The sequence below is a fragment of the Mesitornis unicolor genome, unplaced genomic scaffold, assembly GCF_000695765.1.
Source record: "Mesitornis unicolor isolate BGI_N332 unplaced genomic scaffold, ASM69576v1 scaffold32396, whole genome shotgun sequence".
Taxonomy (NCBI): domain Eukaryota; kingdom Metazoa; phylum Chordata; class Aves; order Mesitornithiformes; family Mesitornithidae; genus Mesitornis; species Mesitornis unicolor.
In genome coordinates, this window is record NW_010190891.1 from 15,682 (window position 1) to 35,682 (window position 20,001).

Genomic DNA, 20,001 nt, shown 5'->3' on the forward strand with positions numbered 1-20,001 from the left:
TTTCTGAGCCCATTCATAGAAAGTGACATAAAACCGTTCAGACTGCTCCAACTGGCATCTGTCAGGGCCGGTCCTGCCTTGAATTGCTTTTATTTTATGTACCAGGCTTGACTCCATCAGAGCGAAGTGTGTGAGGCGTATGTGTTTCAGGATAGGGTTAAACCCATCTGCAGTCTGGAAACCAGCGGAATCCCTCGAGAGGGTGTTAAACCTGGGGCGTGCTGACCTGTTTCCTGCTTTTGTTATGATTTCTGCCCTGTAACCCAATCTTGCCCATGAACCAGCCCATCCCAGCTGCATCAGCAGGGCACTGACCACTGCCGTGCACGTCAGCACGGCCAGCCTCTGAAATCCTGGTGGAGGGTTTATTGATTTGCAGCTTAAGTGATGAGTCTCCCCTGAAATCGGTGGGTGCTTGCTGCCCATTGAAAAAGCAGAGCGGAGCAGAGGAGATCAGGGGGTGAAGCAGGTACTTACTCGTCAGACACAGTTGTGTGCCTATCTGGAAGGGATATAGGCTATAAACATAACTCATTGCTTTTTATATGGGTCTCCACGTGGCCCTTTAGGAAAATCCCATAGAAAATGCGTATGGCATTTAAGACTCTGGGTGAGGTCTATTTTTCCGTCTTCACCTCCAAAGCATTTAAAAGGCTTCATGTTCTTAAAGAAAAAATAACATTATCTGCACGTTTCTGCACATTTTTAGCACAGCACAGTCTGTGTAGTCTTGCAAAGGTGAAGGAATAAAATGAGGAATAAAACGGCGCGAGGTGCAGTGACAGCAGGGAGGCTTAGCCGTGCTATGGCTGGATGGCGCTTGCACTCAGCGCAGCCCCATGGTGTTTCACCTCTCACCCTTGAAGGCAGCTGGACCCTACATGTACAGAGTTTCCTGCCTCCAAGAAGGGCCACCATCACCCTGAACCCTATTGCTATTCAGTAATCAGTTAAACCAGCACCCAGGCTTGCTTCCCTTCCCCATGAGTGGGGAGTGCTGCGAGGAAAAGCCCTGCTGCTGCCAGAATAAAGTCCTATGAACTGGGGAGAGGGATGGGGCCAAGGTGAATGGTGTGGTACTGCTCACTTTGATGGTTCAGGCCCCATGGCAGAGATGCATGTTGTGCCCAGGAACCCTCACGTGCAGGTGGGAGATGCACAGCAAGAAAACTCCTCTCCTTATTTTGTTTGTTTTCTCCTCTTTCTTGCGAGACTGATGTGAGTTGGCCCTGCCATTTAACTCACTTTTGATCTTTTTCTAGCACAGCCTGTGTGTTTTTTAAAGTGTTCCACTGCCAGAGCTGACCACTACTAAGACAGAAAAAGCAGTCAGCAAACTTCCCCGTTTGAAAATGCGCTGGTTTAAAGCTTTGCAGATTACATCGCTTGTTTTTCAGCCAACTCATAAAGATGTTGCCAGCAAATTTCCAGTAAACTAGACATTTAAGTCAAAGTGGGTTTTTGAAATATATGAACAGTGGCGTGGGGAAGGTTTCAGTGAAAGACAGAGGTGGGAGGAAGACAATCTGTAATTTATCTGCACCTCTGCCTGGTGCAGATGAGATACTTGGAGCAGACCATCATTCTCTTCAGGTTATGGTTTGTTATGAGGATTTGGGATTTTCCATGCTGATTTCCCAGGCCTTAAAATACTTATTACGCATTTCAGCTGTAGTACAGTAGGCAAAGAAATGTTTTTTTTTTCCTGGGATTTCTTGCTTCAGGCTCTTTTTGAAAGTCATGGGATCTGTCTATAACATCATTTTTCTCATAATAATTTTAAATGGCTTTTAGAAATCTGAGGACAGTGAAGGATTTCCTGACTATTTGTCACAAATTACATTCCTAGGTCACAGACAAATCTACTGTAAATAGGTACAACTCGACTGATTAAAGCAGTGTTGTCCCTGCCGGTGCTGAAGTGTGAAATGACTTGACTAGATTTGTGTCATCCCACTGTTGGAAGGCAGGGAGTTAGATGATACTTGTGCAGCCACCTGAAACACCTAATTAAGTATGTTGCTTTGAATCACAATAAGACTCATCATTTATTTTCATTGTATTTAGTGAATTAGAGCTGAGCTCTCGGTAAGCAGGAGTAGTTTCCTCTGTAATTGCACACACTGTGCTGCCTGTTAACTCCTGTCAGAGGAGGCTGGGGTGATCCTGCAGAAACTAAGGCATCAAAGTATCTTTTAAGAACCTAAATATCTCTGTGTACCTGGGCATTTTAATTTTTTCCCCTTGTTCTACATATTGCAAAAATTAGGATAGTTTACATTATTATGATATTATATCTAGTCCCAGCCCGTACTTCAAGAACATGATATAAATGCATGAGCAAGAGTTTGCTAAAATTTGAATAGCATCAAAGTATTACTGCATCTCACCATGAATGTTTAAAGTTTTGCAAAAGTAAAGTTAGTCCTGTCATGGAGTTTTGCATCAGGTCAGTATGGGATTTATAAAAAGAAATATTGTTTTGTTTAAAATCCAGTAGTGGATCTTCTTACTGAGTAATAGTATTAAGAGAGTCTATTTCCCTTTCCTTACCTAATAATTTGGTTTTTACTGCAAGCTGATTTGAGGTGGACATTCCTACATTTTCATTTTTGCATTATTTATTTTTAATAAATAGAAGAGATATTTAATGTAGCCTTAGATGACTGAATGATAAAAGCGCTAACAGATAAACTTGGTTTTACATTTTATGCTTCAAAACTATATCCATCTTCATCTCCATTTGATTATATACATTATCTCATTCTGTATGTTTTCTTTATTGGAGAAAAGGTTACAAGAAACCAGCCAGCTAACCTAGTTTGCCACCTTGCAGCTCTGTTCTCTGACAATCTTTGTTTCTTGCTGTGTGTCGAGGAGCCACGTTAGCCACTTCTTGTTATGCCTCAACTGACTTGCAAATATATACCAAAGGCGAAATAGCAAGGACCAAGTTTATCTTACTTCCTCTGTTTTTCTCAGAAAAGCACCAGTATTCACTCAGCTCCCTTGAGACATTCCTCATCTTGATTTTAGAAAAATGTTTGTTTCTGCTTTTATGTAACTGGCCCACCAGGCCATGTGCACATCTCTGCTTGGTAGATGGACTGCTGTAGCCACATTCACGCTCCCATTTGAGTGGCAGCACCCCTCTCGCTCTACAAGGGTAGGCTGAGAGCACCATGCAGCAGACATGGGACTTTGTTTGTAGTATTACTTGGAGTGCTGACCAAAATACATGGGCAAAAAATGGGTGGTAGAGTAAAACAGGAAGCCTAAGCCTTTCTTTTAATACTAAATGTGGTCATGAGTATCACCAGCCTCTGTGAATTGTGAGCTGATGCTACCAGCCCATCTCTTGATGGTATTTCCATTGCAAGTGGAAGGAGTGCGCCATGAAGAGACAGAGCACCTGCTTTGTCCTCTGTGCTGTGCCTTGCAGGATCACCATGGTCTGGGCTAATCAGAACTGACAGCAATTAAGAGTAATTGAGGTAGTCTTTCTAGCTCAGTGATTTCCCTGTAGATTTTAATAAGGGGAAATCAGAAGGAAAAAGAAATGCTGTTGTTCACTAAGCTCTCATGAGTCGTTTCTGATTGTCTTGGGATTCAACAACTCATTAGATGGAGAACTGGCAGCATTCTGTTTTGAGTAACACCAGTTTTCTGCATATCTGTGTGATGACATTTTTGTTTACATTCTTTAAATATGTGGAATATTAATTTTTCAGGTTTATTTTTTCCTCTTGGTATGGGGTTCCTGGGATATTTTGAGCTCAAGCTTGTTTTCCTGTATTATGTAAGAGGTCAAGATAATAGGAAGTGTGATGTACTTTCCTCTCTTGATACTGCAATTAAAGGAACCATGAAGGCAGGACAGGATCCTTGCCACAGACTTCTGGTCACAATAAAAATCACTGGCTTTGGAAAACATATTCATAATATGGGCGGGTTTTGTTTGTTTTATAATATTGTCCGTGTTTAGCGTGATGAGGACAAATAAGTACCAAATAGATTGCAAAGGTAAAGTGTGTTTGTGGTGGTGGCAGCCCTGGCTGAACGGCTTCCTCACCTACAGTCTGTGTGCTGGGCGGTCTCTGCTGGGACCACGTCTGACATGCCATGTCCAGTGGCTGCCAATGAAAAGAAAAAACGTCTAGAGAAATTTTTCTCTTTTATGCCCCTGGCCCAAATTGTGGATTTTTTTTTTCTTCCTCCTGTTTGTTTTGGCCCAAATTCAGGACCCCAGAGTTAGAATTGCAAATGGTTGGTGGGAGGGGGCAAAGAAGGATCTATGTTGACTGCTTGTTCTGCTCCCTACATAGCAGAGAGCAACTCATGCCCACTGGTCTGAGGATGCCCTTGCCACACCATACCTGTGGGCAGATCTTCATATTCATGCATACCTAGGAATTAGGGTCCTCAATAGCCTCTATTCATAAAGTGCAATTAAAATAGTGAATCCTCTACCATGTTCTCTTAAACACCAAACATTTTTTACAATTAAGTCATTCTAGCATAACTTGGGGTCAGTGATGAGCTGTGATAGAAAGTACTGTAACAAAGGGGAAAATTGTTGGGAAAATTGTACTAGTAAATGCATAAGCTTTTCAGATACAAGAACGAGGTAGCAGATATATTCTTCTAGTTTACCACAGTTTCTACTAGCAGGTTTGCAGTTTTCACTTTCTTGACATCTAGGCTTCACAAATGAAGGCTTATAGGCTGACATCTTCATCAGATACCGATCAGGCAGCTCAGATGTTGTTTTGGAGGGTCCGTATACTCTCAGTCTATCTGTAAACAAAATGTGTATGTATTTATCACATCTCCTAAAGAATGCAAATAGAATCAAAGGTCTTCAACTCTGATTAGCTACTACTTTGAAAATACTTTCTCAAAATGCAGTTTTCACATTTAAATAATAAACTGCCATGTTCTTCCTTCTTATGCACCATCTGCCTAACCCAGAAGTGCATTATTCCTGTCATTTGTGCAGTAACCGTCATCTTTGCCTACAGGTTCAATGTGCTGACACATGGGCTTCACTCTGTGGGTGCGGCTCCCCCCTTCCAGCTCTGTGAGTTGCCAAAGCAGACCAAAGTCTTTCCATCTCAGGCAGCACCTTTTCACTGAGTGCTGCTATCACCAAGTGACCAAGTGTGACAAGATATAAGACTTGTAGACTTTTTTATTTGGTACATCATCACTTTTAGCAGTGAATTCAGGAGCTTAATGAAAGACTGAGTAGAAAAGATATTTTTTCATTCTGTTTTCACCATAACTAATGGTCCATGTATTTGTGATATGGAAGTTTCTAAGGACCAGACACTTCTATCATTTAGATCTTTTTTGGGGGATTACATATATGTGATTGCATTGCACAGGGCTGAATTTCATCTTAAATTTCAAGTATATTAGTTTGTTTTTATATGGAAATACCTCTGTTCAAGAGAATGCAATGCTGACGTATTGCTCTAATATTAGACCTTTCAAAAACTTTTTATTGTTTTGTCCCAGAGAAAACTCTGGTATTTTAACTTTTCGTTTTGTTGCCCTGAATAAAGACAACATATCAGTTGCCTCCCACTTCCCCCAACAACAAGGGGCAGTTGTAGAAAGGATCATCTTGGGAAAGCCTAGACTGCTTTATTTTGAGGTCTTCAGTTGAAGTGCAATTTCAGAATTCCTGAACGACTGAGCTATTCCACTTTATTCTGGCTTGATTTTAATTTTTGTCTCTTTGTTTTGGGGAAAAAACAGATTAGATAAATTAAGTCTCAGTTTTCACCAGGAGGCTGGGCTCCCTAGCCAGAGATGCAGGAGGTATCGTAGGGATTTATTTAGAAATACTGTCTAGCTGTTCCCTCTTTTTGTTACCTCAAAATAAGCACATTTCAGTTGAATAATGTAATTTTTCAGTTTTACGGAATGTTTTGACGCTCGTTCATTATAACTACATTCTCCAGAATGTAAACATTATCCACAGCTTATTTTAGCTTTCCTTCAAGGAAAACCTGAAAATGTTTGTAAAATTAACTCTTTCAAATGGAGCTGCCTTATTCCATAATCACAATATTCTAGTGAAAACTTCCACTGGGTTTAACTTCCCAAAAAAGTGTCACATACTTCACTATGGTTTAATCAGTAGCAGATTGCTCTAAAAAATGCTACAGACTGCTGGTCCATTTGTAGAATCTATGTATTTCATATGTGCAGAAAAGCTGAGAATTGACTAAAACATTTTATGCTTGCAGTGAACAACTGTTCCTTTTCAGTGTCTAAAAAATGGGCTATCTGTTATTCATGGTGCTTATTTCAACAGAATTTGCTGCTAACCAAAATTCCTTATAAGAATCACAGAATCACAGACTGGTAGGAGTTGGAAGGGACCTCTGAAGATCATCTAGTCCAACCCCCCTGCTAAAGCAGGATCGCCTAGAGAAGATCACAGAGGAACACATCCAGGAGGGTTTTGAATGTCTCCAGAGAAGGAGACTCCACAACCTCTCTGGGCAGCCTCAGAACCATGCAGGTACCGAAGAGCTTGCAGTCACAGTGGTTGAGATAGTCAAAGTGTGGGTAATAACCTGCAAGCCAAGAGAATGATGTGGCAGTATCCATCAGCAGGTCTGCTCTGTTGGCTTCTGGGCTGGAGACCTAAACAGTAGAAATAAAGGGCAGCTGAGTTCAGTGAATGTTGAAGTAGCATTTTGGGAGCCTCCATGATTCCAGGAGAGCCTCCCCACTGAATGATTGAGTCCTCAAGTTTTTATGAGCAATAAATAAACTAGTACTTCTGTTAGTTGTCATATATGCAGATACGTGTGACCTAGTCCAGGTGATCCTGCTCTGGCAGGGTGGTTGGACTAGATGGTCTTTCAAGATCCCTTCCAACTTCTAATATTCTGTGATTCTGTGATTTTCATCTATATTGCTTTCCACAAAAATTATTGTGAACAGGCAATTGCTTCTAGACCTGTTTTAAACAGCTACTAAAGAGGAAGTTGAAGTAGTATCTGAGCTAATTCATAAAGGCTTTTTTTTAACTTGTTTCAGTTGTTGCATCTAATTCATTTAGGTCTCTTGGTACAGGCCAAGGAAGGTCTTTATGTGTTGATCATCTTCATCTCATTTAAACTTCATAATCTGGAACCAACATGGGGACATTTTACTGAGAGGGTTTTGGTTACTTATTTATTTTTTGCAGTTCAAGTATCAGAATAAAATATGACTTTATCATGCACAGTTAAAAAAATCACCAAGAGAATATGCAGTAGAGCTCAAAGTGTCTTTTCTAGATATTTCCAAAATACGCCTTGGAGAATAAAATCCTCTCCAAAAACTTGAACAACAGAGCAGGGGGATGGAGGATAGGGAGGAATGTAGCATTCCCATTGCTTCTGATCAGTTCAGCAAAGGTTTAATATCAAGTGATGTGGTTGTGGCTACAAAACTGCTCAGCTTCCCACACAGATCAGGGCTGTATTTGCCCTGAGTGTCGTATGCTGCAGAAGAACTTGCTGACAGACTCCTTGCAGCATCACAGAAGGTATTACAGCTAATTCAGCCTGTCTCTGGCAGAGGTTAGGCAAGTTTGAGGCTTCTGTGGTATCTCTGTGCTTCCACATCAGTGTTCGTGCAAGCTAACTCAGCTCTTTAGAAGCAAATATAAACAAACCAGTTCAGGTTGTACAAATTCCAGGGGTGGTACCAGTGCTTGCAGCTGTGGCAAAGCAGGAGCATAACCTGTCCAGAACAGAGGGATAGTGTTTTTCCTGAAAGGCTCTAAAGGCAGAGAAGATGGAACTTGCTGAAAACACATTTTTACTCTGATGAAAAAACAACTGTCAAGTTACTGCATTTTCTGATATTTAACTTATTCTGCTCATCATCTGAAATGATGGCACAGGCCACATTTTATTACTGTAGTATGTGTTCACATCAAAGTACCAACTTTCTTGTGGTTGGACCATTTTCAGCAGAAATAAACAAACTGAATTTTGTTATGAATGGAGCCGTGAGATCTGACTCTTAAAAAGTTCTTCCTGACAAAAATCCATGATATTCAATTCTATCTTTGTTCTGTGACTATGGAGACAGGCAAGGTCTTCACTGAACCTAATGAATGTCTTCCCTTGGATTAATCAGGCAGCTGAGTCCATCAGCTCTGCCTGTCTTTTTGTCTGATTAAGTTGAATGTGATGTAGCCAGGTATAGTAAAGCGATCTGGACAGATCATGCTTCTGTATGATGCATAATTTATCATAATGTTATTCAACAGGTTTTTTGAGACCTGCTGGATGTTTGTAGGTGGATGCTGGCTGCATTTGCTTTCTCAAAGAGGCTGCTGTGAGAGCTTCAGCTCTGCAGAGGGAGGTCAGCAACAAGGGCGCCTGTGGCACATTACGGAGCAGACCAGAAATTGGCTGTGCATATTTGGGGAGCTGCAGCGATATGGCTGAGGTGTTGTGGGTCCCAGCTCCCAAAACATGTAACATGAACAGGATGAGTATTTTGCTTTATCTGGTGAAGTCTGGAAGGAGTCTGGCTGACCTGCTCTGTTCTTCTCCAAAAGCTTTTGGATGACTCAGAGGAGCTAAGAAACGGCAAGGGGGTGATTAAATTGTGAGGAAAGTTTTTAGAGTTGGTTTAGGATGTGCTCACTGCTGAGGGCTAATGAAGTGTAGCTGTCCTTGGCTAAGCATGTGGTAGTAAAGGTGGTGCTGATTTACCCTTGAATAACTTGGGGGGATGGAGCTTTACAGGGAACAAGAGCTGCCCTGGGGTGATGGCACTGCTTGAGCCTTTGCACCCTGGTTTCTGCCAGCAAACATGCTGTGGGCTTGTGCCAGTGGGTAAGAAACCTCCCTGCTCAGCATGAGCACTTATAGCTCGCTCTGGCCTTGGGTCTTGCTCCTCTGCTCTCTTCTATCTCCTCCCCAAGCCACAACAGGCTTTTTCATGGAAACCAAATTTCCTGGCTCCTGTGGCCAGCAGAGTGCATCTCAAGTGACCCTGTTCCTGTGATGACTCCCTCTCTTTTGGAGGAGTAATATCAAAGTAATTAGCCCATTGGCCAATTCCACGTAAATTAAACTCCTATTGCCTCCCCATGTGGAAGGAGGGTGGTTTGGCACATGCTCTTTTCTATTTAGAGCACTTTCAGGGTAGTCATAATGCTTCTGAGACTTGCACAGCGTAAATTTCAGGCAGCATTCAGCACATGGACCTCTCCTTTGGTCCACCACCTCCAGCTCTGAACAACGTGCTGACAGAGTGGGTGTCAGATTTGCTGCCTGCAGCTCACCCCCTCCACACACCTGCAGTCAGTCGTCGGGGTCCCAGAACTGCGCTTCTGGGTCTGCCCCTGTTTGACCTCTAACCCTGTCAAATTGGCAAGTTTTTACTTGATCCATCTCACTTGATCTAACTTGTCCAGCATCAGGTGCTTATGCCTATTGATGACTTTTATCATGGCTAACCAAACTAAGGAGGTATTGATGAGAAACAGTTTTATGTACCGGATCCTCCATTAACTATTACATAAGGACGACTGTGAGCTGGAGACTTTTTCCACTTTTCCCCAGTTTTCACAAGGATATCTCCATGATGAGATTAAATACCCTTCCTCAGAATGCGGGAAATGGCATGAAGGAAGCAGTCATTTGGAAGAAGGATAAAGCAGCCTGGAAAGATACATTAAGCTGGGCACTGAAAGAAACTCTGGATTCTTGAAAATGTTTTGCAGGGGCCATCCCAAAGTCCATGTAGCTTCAGTAATCCATGATCTCTTCCAGCTGTTAGCATGAGCACCACAGCATAATAATCACCTCCGTGTGCATTACGCATTCTCCATTTTATGGTATTTCTCTCTACTTATTAGATCATTGACAGAGGGAACAAACCATCCGTTGAAGGAGACCTGGATGTAATTACGCATAGTTCGACTGGATCCTATTAGTGTTAAACAACAAAAGATGTTACACATAATCTGAGTTAGTAAGCTACATGAAGGAGTGTGACAGAGTCAGGAAGACAAGAACTGATGCTCAGCAGAGACTTCTGCTTGTGGAGATACAGTCCTGATGACATATTAGCCATGATGCGTGTTAGCCATGGGTCATTAATTTTGGCTTAGCATTCTCTCCAGATATGAGAGAGAAATGTTGAGATTACACAGGAGTTGACTAATGACAAATAAAACCTGGCATGGCACAGGAGAACAGGAGACTTCTGTAGTCTATAGTAAGCCTATGCCCAAAATAAGAGAAGTTAGAAAATATTTCAGGCTGGTGCCTCTGCTTTCTCACAGGGATGTGTGTGAAGATCCTGAGGAATACTCTGGCCTTGTGTAACAAAGCAGTAGGAGTCAGCCAGACCACTATCAGCAGACCCCAAAAGGGACTCCTCTGTCATGTGGGTGGCTGGCACTGCACTCACAAGTCTGCTCATGTAACTTGGGTGCAATGCAGGGAGGCACAGACACACGTGAATTAGTACCAACAGCATCCAGTATTAACAGCTGCTCAGTTTCTGCAGCAGTGTCCAAGGCAGGCTGGTTAATCCCAAGCCCTACCAAGCACCGAGCCCATTTTCTGACTGACTTATGTCCGACGTGTGGTTTGCACTTGGGCTCAGATTGCTAATAAATTCAGTCCACTGAGGTGCTCTTACAGGGGATCAGTTTAGGCTCTGGCTAGATGCAAGTCCTGCCAGTGTAACTGTGCTCAAGTGCTTAATTTTGCACAGATTTCCTCTTAGCTCTTGGAGACCTATAAATGTATAAGTTGAAAGGTTAGGGTAGAAAATCTCTCAAAAGTGAAGCACTTGATTTGCCACTTAATTTTCTCTATATCAGTGCAATACTGTGGGCCAACTATAGCAGTTTTATTCCACCATAAAAGTAGTAAAAAGGATACAATTTTCAGTCAATTGTGCAAGCTTTCCATGTTGATATGGTTGTTAAAAGAAGCTTCCTGATTTTTTAATAAGCAAGAAATAAAATAGCTGTGGAGTTTAGTTTATATCTCTTATGTTTGAACACAGTGAGACAATGTAGGAGTTAGAGCCAACAGGCACAAGTACTGTATGCAGTGATGATGAAAATAATACTAGTAGAATTAAGGAAATATCCTGATTATTATTGTTATTATTGTTTCATCAGTGGCCATTATCCTACAATTTTTCTTTCAGAACTGGATTTCAAAATTGATTAAGGGATTTTCTTTACCCAGCCATACTTCAGAAAATGCCATTCTCACAGAATATTCTTACAGAGGAAGATGCTTAGTTACATCGTGCACATCTGTTTGACATATTAAAGACACCTGAAGCCAAAGAAAAATTTTGCTAGACAGTCCTCTTTTTTATTAGAAAAAGAGAAATCTCTCTGTCTTCAGCACAGATCTTTTGGTTTCTCATGAGGCATAACATTGATAAACTGCATGTTCACAAAGAAGGTGAGGAGACATAAAGAATTTTTATGGAAATCTTTTCCTCAACAACAGTAGGAATTCACTGGTCGTCTCACAGTGATCACTGATCTTTTCAAGAAGGGAAATATGTGTCATCATCCTTTGGGTACAGGAGGGGAGACTGAAACTGAGGGAAGGAATTTGCTTGCAGTTAGCAAATCAGTGTTCCTGAGGAACCTGTGGAGCAATTAACAATTAATTTGAGCTCATGTACAGGGCAGGAGGAGAGTCAGGACATCCTGATGGTCTTCTAGCTCTAGTGGGAATACCTGTGTTGTGCTGGGAAATTCATTTAATGTCCATCTGAAAAAGCAAGGAGGAGAAAGCATGCCTTACAGCATTCGTGTGGTTCTCTGCCTCTGAGAACAGCAGACCATAGACCTCAGGAGAAAGCAAGGGAGCTGGAAACAAAGCAAGGCTGATAGAAGGCATCTAGTTAACTTTACCCAAGTATATCTCAGATCCATGATCCCAGGATGGAAATGAAATAAAAAACACATTGAACAAGTAATTTGTTACCCAAAAGATAAGTGCTGGAAGTTTTAGTGTTACTGTGGGCAGGTCTTAAATTCTAGCAATGGTGGGGAATGGCAACGTTAGAAAAATTTAAAGGTATTTCTAAAGCTTGTAAAATCCTTTGATGAAAAGTAGCATAGTAGTGCAAATTATCTTTCATGTACATTATCTGTCTAAATATAGTTACAAGAAATAAAAGAAGTAAATATGTGGCTAGCTTGTGCTGTGGCTAAGAAAGTTTACAGGACTAAACGTATCATACAGGTCTTTCTAGTGTTTGATCCTTAATAAAAGGTCCTAGGCCCCAGAGCAGAGTTTCTTGGTTGTACTTTCATTATATAATGCAGAACATTGTGTTTTAATTAAATATATACCAGCTTCTCAGGAACACCTCCTTTAGGAATTCTTTCCTCCTCACCATATTGTATTTAATCTGTAAATTCAGCCCCATGTCTCAGCTGATGGCATATTCAGAAGGAGCAGATGCCAGTTGTACCAGTGCTAGAGGTGAGAAACATCGAGCCAGAACCCATAGGAATCAAACCTCTACTGTATTTCAGGAAGGAAGGATAAGAGCTTGATTTTAGATAAAATTTGACTTTGGGATCTTGGTTCTCAAGTGGTTTCATATCTGGGAGTAATCTATAGTTTGCAAAAAGTTAAAATCTCAAAATGCTAACTGTTCTTGAGAGGTTTCTGCCATTCAAAATAAGTGATAATATTTTGTTGCATTCACATAAGAACCTGATTTATTTGTCAATGTACCAACTTCTCTGGCACCTGGGTCTCTCTGAGGTGAGGGAAATTTTCAACTGCTGGAAGTAAACATAGCCCAGTAAGCACAAACCTCCCAGGCTGTGTTTGAAATATATCATCCAGATTGTAGGCCAGTCTGTTAGAAAACAATTTTGTCTACTGTGTAGGCCCACAGACTTTGTCCTGTACCTGTGTGTTACTTCACTTGGGGATTGAGACAACTGGTGATTCACAAACAGCTCCTGTTTTGTTTTGAAGCCACATTGCAGTAGGCAAGCAGACTGAGTTAGGAGCAGCTGGTATTGGTATGGGCTGGCAGGCAGAAAATTACATTTGCAAATGTTTTATCAACAATATTCTATGCAGAACTTTTTGTAATGATAACAGTAATGTATCGTCTGGTTTATTGCAATGCTGAGTTTTTGATACATCGCTCTTCCCTCCTAAGCATTGCATGACGCAGGGATTTGGAGAGGCTGATGAGTTCACCTGGGTCAGGAAGGATTTTGTGAAGCATATGCTTATTGTAGCTGTTGGTGAGGCAGAAATAATGTCTGGTAACCCACCTCCCATATTGCTAGTTTGTGCTGTTCCCTAGCCCTTTCCTGGAATCGCTGGAGTTGCCATATCCATAGGATGAGAGTAGTCTAATGCATGGTCTCCAGATCAGTGGAACAACCTCCTGACCAGGTATATATGGGACCTAGGGTAGAAAAGCAGTTGCTTCAGGCAGGAAGCAAAGCACAACTCTTCTGCTGCTAACTGCTGAGAGAATAAAGACCTCTTTGGCTCCCCTTTGACAAGGATATTCCCTCTGTTTGTTAGTGTTCATGACTCTCTTTAACCTCAGAGAAACGAAGAGAAACTTTGGAGAAGTGTTTCAGCTGAGAAACACTTGCTTGCTGAACTGGCTAGGCAACATTTGTTGCTTGTTGAGCTCAAGATATATCTTAGCACTTCATGAGCTGTTGAAAAAAAAATCCCTTACTGACACTCAGCCAAGGTGGCCATAGAAAACCAGCATGGCTTGAAGGGCTGTAGTAATTCCTAAAATTGTTTTAAACACCCTGTGCTACTGTGGGAGCAGTAGCTTCTGAAATAATGCAAGTCCTTCGTGGTCGTGTAATCTGGAGAGTCTCTGCTGCAAGATGCTTTGGAGGCTGGAGAGGATCCTACAGTCTGCCAAGGCTTGGCACTGCCGTGAGCTAAATGGTAATGTCACTGCCTGTGATGCCAGCAGCCAGCTGAAGGGCTCTGTTCTCCTCTTTGAACTGAGGACCCCAGAGCAGAATTTCTTGGTTACACAATAAAATAATAAAAAAGCTAGTTTAAATTTTGCATTAGTAAAGGACTATATTTGGCTTTCTCAGAGACAGCATATGTAAATAATCAGGCAGAAGCCTTTCCATAAAACAACACAGAAAAACCTCAAAGAGCATTTAGATTCTGCAACATTTAAACAAGATTTTTAACCCATGGAGAAGCCAAAATCAACACAATGCTTCCTGCACATAAAAGCATGGAATTTCTTAGCAGTGTGGGGGCAATAAATGACTATCACATTTCCCTCCTTTCTAAAAACTAAATATTTTTCAATGGAAATAGTAATATTGATGGAAAAAGAAAAGAGGACCGTGAGTTATGTAAGAATTGATTTAAGCTTTGAACCCCCATACATTGCAGACTGGAGGCTAATTAAAGAAAAACTTAAGCTGTTCCATTTTTCTCTAATTGTCCTCCAAGCTCAAGAGATCAAATATGCTAGCTGAGATCCTTCTTGCAATCATCCACATTCATGACCCAGGTTTCAAGTTCATTTCTGCTGCTCTCAGCCAGGTCCATCCATAAGGCAAACAAAAGAGGTGAATTATATACTCTTAATTATGTCCTCTACAAAGATAGGGGAACATGATGACTAACAGCTTTACATATATATGCTCCTAGCAACCTCTGACCAGTGTTTGCCCACAGTGTGTGTGAAATCAGAAATTCACCCATAACCAAGTACATATGGATGGGTTATTTGCTAAGGAAAAATGTAAATATTATCCCATCTAAAAAAATTTAATGCTTTATTCAAGATGCTGTTACCTTGGTTTCTTGGCTCTTGCAGGAGGAGTGCTGTTCACTTAAGGGGCTGTCGGATCAGGCTCTTGTGCATTTGAGTGGAAAATTGTTTATGAACAACTGGCAACATTTCTGGTTATTAGGTTGACTTGATTGAAACCTACAGATCTCCAAGCTGTGGATGGATGAACCACTAAACACCAAATTTGAGGGGAGATGACCAGTGCAGGCAAACAGAACTGAGAAATGTTACAGTTTAATACAGCTCCATGAGCAAGCTGTGTGGTTTCATGAAGCCCCCCTGGTTTGTGTACCACTGCTAGAGAAGGGCCGAATTAAGGGTTTATTTCATCTGTGTGAAGCTCTGGGTAAAGAAGCAAAAATCACAGTCTTGCAATTCCTGTTTACCAGTCTGGTTAGTTTATAGCTGTAGTTCATAAGTTGTTTTTCAGAGTGACTAATTATCTAGCTTCCCACAAAGGACATATTTGTGTCTTTTCCCAGATGAGGCACAGTTATGAAAAGTTATATAGTAAAGGAGTCAAGATAATGGCATGCCAAAGTGTGCCTAAATCTGTTTTTCTCTGCTAAATTATTTACTCATTTTGATATTCTGAGAGATGCAAAAACATTTTTCGCCAAAAACTAGTATTTGATTCATCTGCAGCTTCCAGAGAAAAAAAAAAGCCATGATTCAGATATAGGGAAAGGATTGTAACAAAGATACTGAGCTTAAGAAAGTGCATCCGTTGTAGTGAATTCCCAGAACCCTCAGTAATGGATCAGTCAGTGGTGGTGGGACCTGGAAGCCTAGCTCAGCTGTAGCTCTTGGCTGAACTATGTCTCCTGATCACATCCTACTTTCTGGCTCCTGTGAGCAGGTAGCACTGGAGCACAGGCACATAGAGCTGTGCCCCTTCCCAGACCATGTATGGTCTCTTAGAGCTCAACACTGATATTTCCAAAGGAACAAAGGACATGTAAGCTGGTTTGCATCTTTGAAAATCCTGATTGGGTCTACCACCACAGAAGAATGCCTTGATGAAAGTAAAACATGAATGAAGAGAGACTCCATCTTCTGGGGCTGGAGAGGTTTTACTATGTAATTTTTTTTTTTTAACTCTGTCAAGCTTGGGAACACCACAGATTGGCACACTTTGATCATGGCAGCATGTGGAAACCAAAGGTTTCTGCTGTAATTACCTTCTCAATGTAACTTTCTTTTCAAACCAATCTGAGCTTCCATCAGAAGAACAAAAAGCCAGTGTGGAGTTTGTTATCATGAGACTGACAGATCTGCAGTGATGAAAGTGTTTGTCATCCCTTATGTGTTGACTGCATATTAGTTTGTTCACTTGTTAACGTGACTTGTAGCTTTTAACATTTTTCTTCGACTATAGCACTTATGATTTAAGAAAGATGTGCTGTAAGATTCTCTTAAGAAAGATACCCTTAAGAAAAATTTCTCTGTAAAGTGGGAAAGATGCTGAGCAGAGGAACTCACACAGAAGATAACTGTCAAAGTAGGGCAATCCTGGAAGTCTTCAAAGTAAAGTAAGAAAGCGTCACTAAGCTGCAATGTGATTGATGGAAAGGTTTATTAACTTGGTTAACACATATATCTTCAATATACAATTTTTCAGGTAGTGCAAGCTGGTGATGATAGACTCTTAGTGCTTAAACTGAAGATATTAAAAAAAGGGATATTACCTTAAGTTACTTGACCGTACCTGTCTTATGCTGCTGCATTTTCATACAGGTATTCCAACTTTTGACATTAAATGCAGTGCCCATGCAAGTCACAATTTCACAGAACAGAATCACAGAACGTTAGGGATTGGAAGGGACCTCAAAAGATCATCTTCTCATGGTACCTTTCCTGAGTACAGAAAGACAAGGTAGGAACAGAGTTAATACAGTCTCGTAGATCAAAAAACAATGAATGAAATGCTGTTCAGGTCTTATGAAACATTTTCCATCATCTTAATTCAATTGGTAGTAAGTGCAGCATAATCAACACAGAAGTAATAGTATACGATGTGGTTTTGCAATTTTTGTTCATATCTTACCCATTCACTCTCTTCATACCATGTGGGTAGCAAACAGATGTATCACATTATACTACATTAAATCCTGTGGAGGCAATAGTCTTAAGTGCTGCGTCAAATATTTATAATGTGGAATTATTTTAGGACAGGAGCCAAGTGCAATATGGCATCCTTCATAGTGTCTCTCTTGTTTTTGTAAGAAGCGGAAGCTCAGCTACTGCCTTACAATTATGCTTCTTCTCTAACCTTCACCATTGCTTTTCATTTGTCACCATCTGAATATGTTTTAATTATTATCATATATTAGCATCTCTTTTGCTTTCTTTACTATCTTTCTTACTTAAGCTAGGAAGGGTCAAGTTTCCAAGAGCCTCTTTCTAGCCTTAATGCTCATCTGGGTGGGCAAGACCCCACTATCTCATGCCTGTGAGGCACAGCACGTGTGCAGGGCCCATATATGTACCGACTCTGTACACTCCAGCAAGCCCAAAGCTATGGACCAAAAGCTAGGAGTGGCCGACCTCTAAATCATCAGTGCGGGCTGGGTGCGAGGTGATGCCAGATCCCTGGCCATGGCGGGGATCCCAGGACTCAGCTTATTGGTGCTTCTGGCCCATGGGTGGGGGTGCAGGGTGGGAGACTCGGGGGAAATGGGTCAGGAAGAATAAGCCTGGCACATCCTGCCAGCTGTTTTACGCTTTGAGCATTGCAGGGTGGTTATGCTTTTCAGGACTATATTCTCTTTCGTGCACAAGACACTAATAATTTCAATAGCAAGAGGAATTTCCACTCTTAAATCTGCTTTATCTGCATAATGCTGTGTTTCTAGACAGTGTCTTGCTTTCCTTTAACTTTGCAGAAATGAAGACCCTGGCTGTAGCAGCCTGTCTTGAAAACATTGAAATATCTGCAGCTATTTTCTCTTTAGAAAATCAACATGTTAAATGAATTTGTTGTTCATCTATGACCACGTGTCTTCTATTTATGAATGTTTAAACACCAAACTTTTGCATGCTTCTTTTACTTGCTTTGACTTCCAAGCTTGTCCAAATCACTTTTTTTATGGAATTAATTTACAGGTCAAGTTAGTCAGTAGAAATTCTTTCTCAGAAATATTGGCAATATTTTTACTCTTGGACTAGATGATCTTTCGAGGTCCCTTCCAACTCCTAATATTCTGTGATTCTGTGTGATTTCTCTCTGAACGCATTCGTTACACAACCGGCTGTATGACTGACTTCGTAATTTAATTGTTCCATTCTTTTGATTGTTTTAATGATTTACTCACACATGCAGGGTCCCAGCTTCACAGGTTGACATTCAACAGGACAACATCCTTTTGTTTGTAGATGATCTTCTGAAGACTTAGAATGTTGATTATTTTCATGTAGACCAAAGTTTTGGAGCATTATCCCTGCCTATTGTAATTCACAGGATTTGAGTTTGGTTGAGGCCAGAGTTCATTGCAGTGTAAAAGTTTGTGGAGCCAGCTAGGTGCTGACCAACACAGTCCAACACATTCTTCACAGAGAACCTACAAGCAACCCACATACTTCCCATGTAGGGGCAAGCTCTTTCTGCCTTTTTCATGCCCATTTTATTTGGCGGTAAAGATGCAGCCTTGAATAATCTAAGTGTGTTTTTTCTTCCTCTTGCCTCCTCTTTATAGTTACATGTTTCAATATTTAATATGTTGGCAGATGCATGGGAGCTGATGGGTCAGAACTTCCAGAGTAAGAACATTGCTTTTCATAGTGTGCTGCCCTGACCCTGACGGAGAGATTGATCTTTCCCTGTGTGCATGCTTAATGTAGCATGGAGGATGCCCAGACATTTCCACAGGGTTGTAGTGAACTGCCTCAGTCTCATGCGTGGACACATAAACAGGACAGTTGGGTATCACTCTATCACTTGAAGTACGACTTTACACTGATCAACATTGATATGGCTGTAGCTGAAACAGGAACTTTACTGGAACTTTTTCTCCACATTGAGGAATTTGTAGAATGTACTCAACTACACTTTGGTATTTTATCAATATTTGCTTGCCTTAAAGCTGATTTCCAAACTAAAATCAACAGCTTCTCTAATCTAATGATAATTGTGGTGTGAAGGGGGCAACTATGAGCAGTGTGTAGCAGGGAAAATGAGGACAGCCTCCAAGTTTTTCTGTAAGAGCCCTCTCTCAATACTTCCAATCCCAAATCCTAATGTGAAAGTACCATAATTCTTATCATAGTATCTTGACAATCTTAATCCTCTCTGCTGGCACAGGCTGTAACTCTTACTCTTCAGACCCTTTCTGCTGTTTGAAAATGGCTTCAAGGAAAATGGAAACTACTATCTGCTGTCACTTTAGAAAGACAATCGAAACATAAATATCTTGGGACAGAAGTCCAAGTCAATCTGGTTTTTAGTTTTTCAAATTCAGTGTGGCATTTTCTCATTCCATAAGAAAGGAACACTGACGTTTCCAGCTCCTCTGGGTGGGCTCACAAGCCAGTGAAATGCAAGGGGGAGTTCTACCAAATGTGGCTTCGGTTTTGCGTAGCAGCTCATAAACACCATGATTTGCATAACCTCTGCAGCATCTGAGGGAGAGAGACTGTCAGTGAACACTACTGGCATGTCAGGGTCATTCTTAATGCATTTGATCTGAAAGGGCACCAGCAGGGTGAACCTCATCTCCTTCCACTGATGTGACCCACATACCATCTGAGATGGGGAATGATGTTTTCAATCAAGTCAAAATGAAGATGACTACAAGTTGAGACCATTCAGCCTCTGAGCCTTTTATGGATAAACTTTTTGTGTGATATTCTTGAAACTATCTAAATTTGCAGATCTCGTTGAGACATAAAATACCCAGACTGTCAGTCTGGTTTTCATTTGCACTCCTTCCAACTCTGCTGTAATTGAGAGCAGGCCTCATACAGTCAATCTATAGCTTCCAAATACCTCTCTTAGGCCTGTTTGCTTCCTGGATTCATACAGAGTCCATCAGAGCAGCAATGAGAAACAACTCTGGGAAAAAAGAGAAACTGTGCAGAATATCTTTTGGATTTTAATTCACACTTGCTTTCAGTGTTGCAAGGTGATGTTTTTTGCTTGTCTCTTAATGCTTCTTTGATTTCAGC

At 41.1% G+C, this 20,001-nt stretch overlaps 1 protein-coding gene across 1 annotated transcript in view; it reads left to right on the top strand.

Moving 5' to 3' along the window:
• Positions 1-20,001, top strand: part of COLEC12 (collectin sub-family member 12) — an 81,482-nt gene that overhangs the window by 12,594 nt on the left and 48,887 nt on the right. The window lies entirely within an intron of this gene.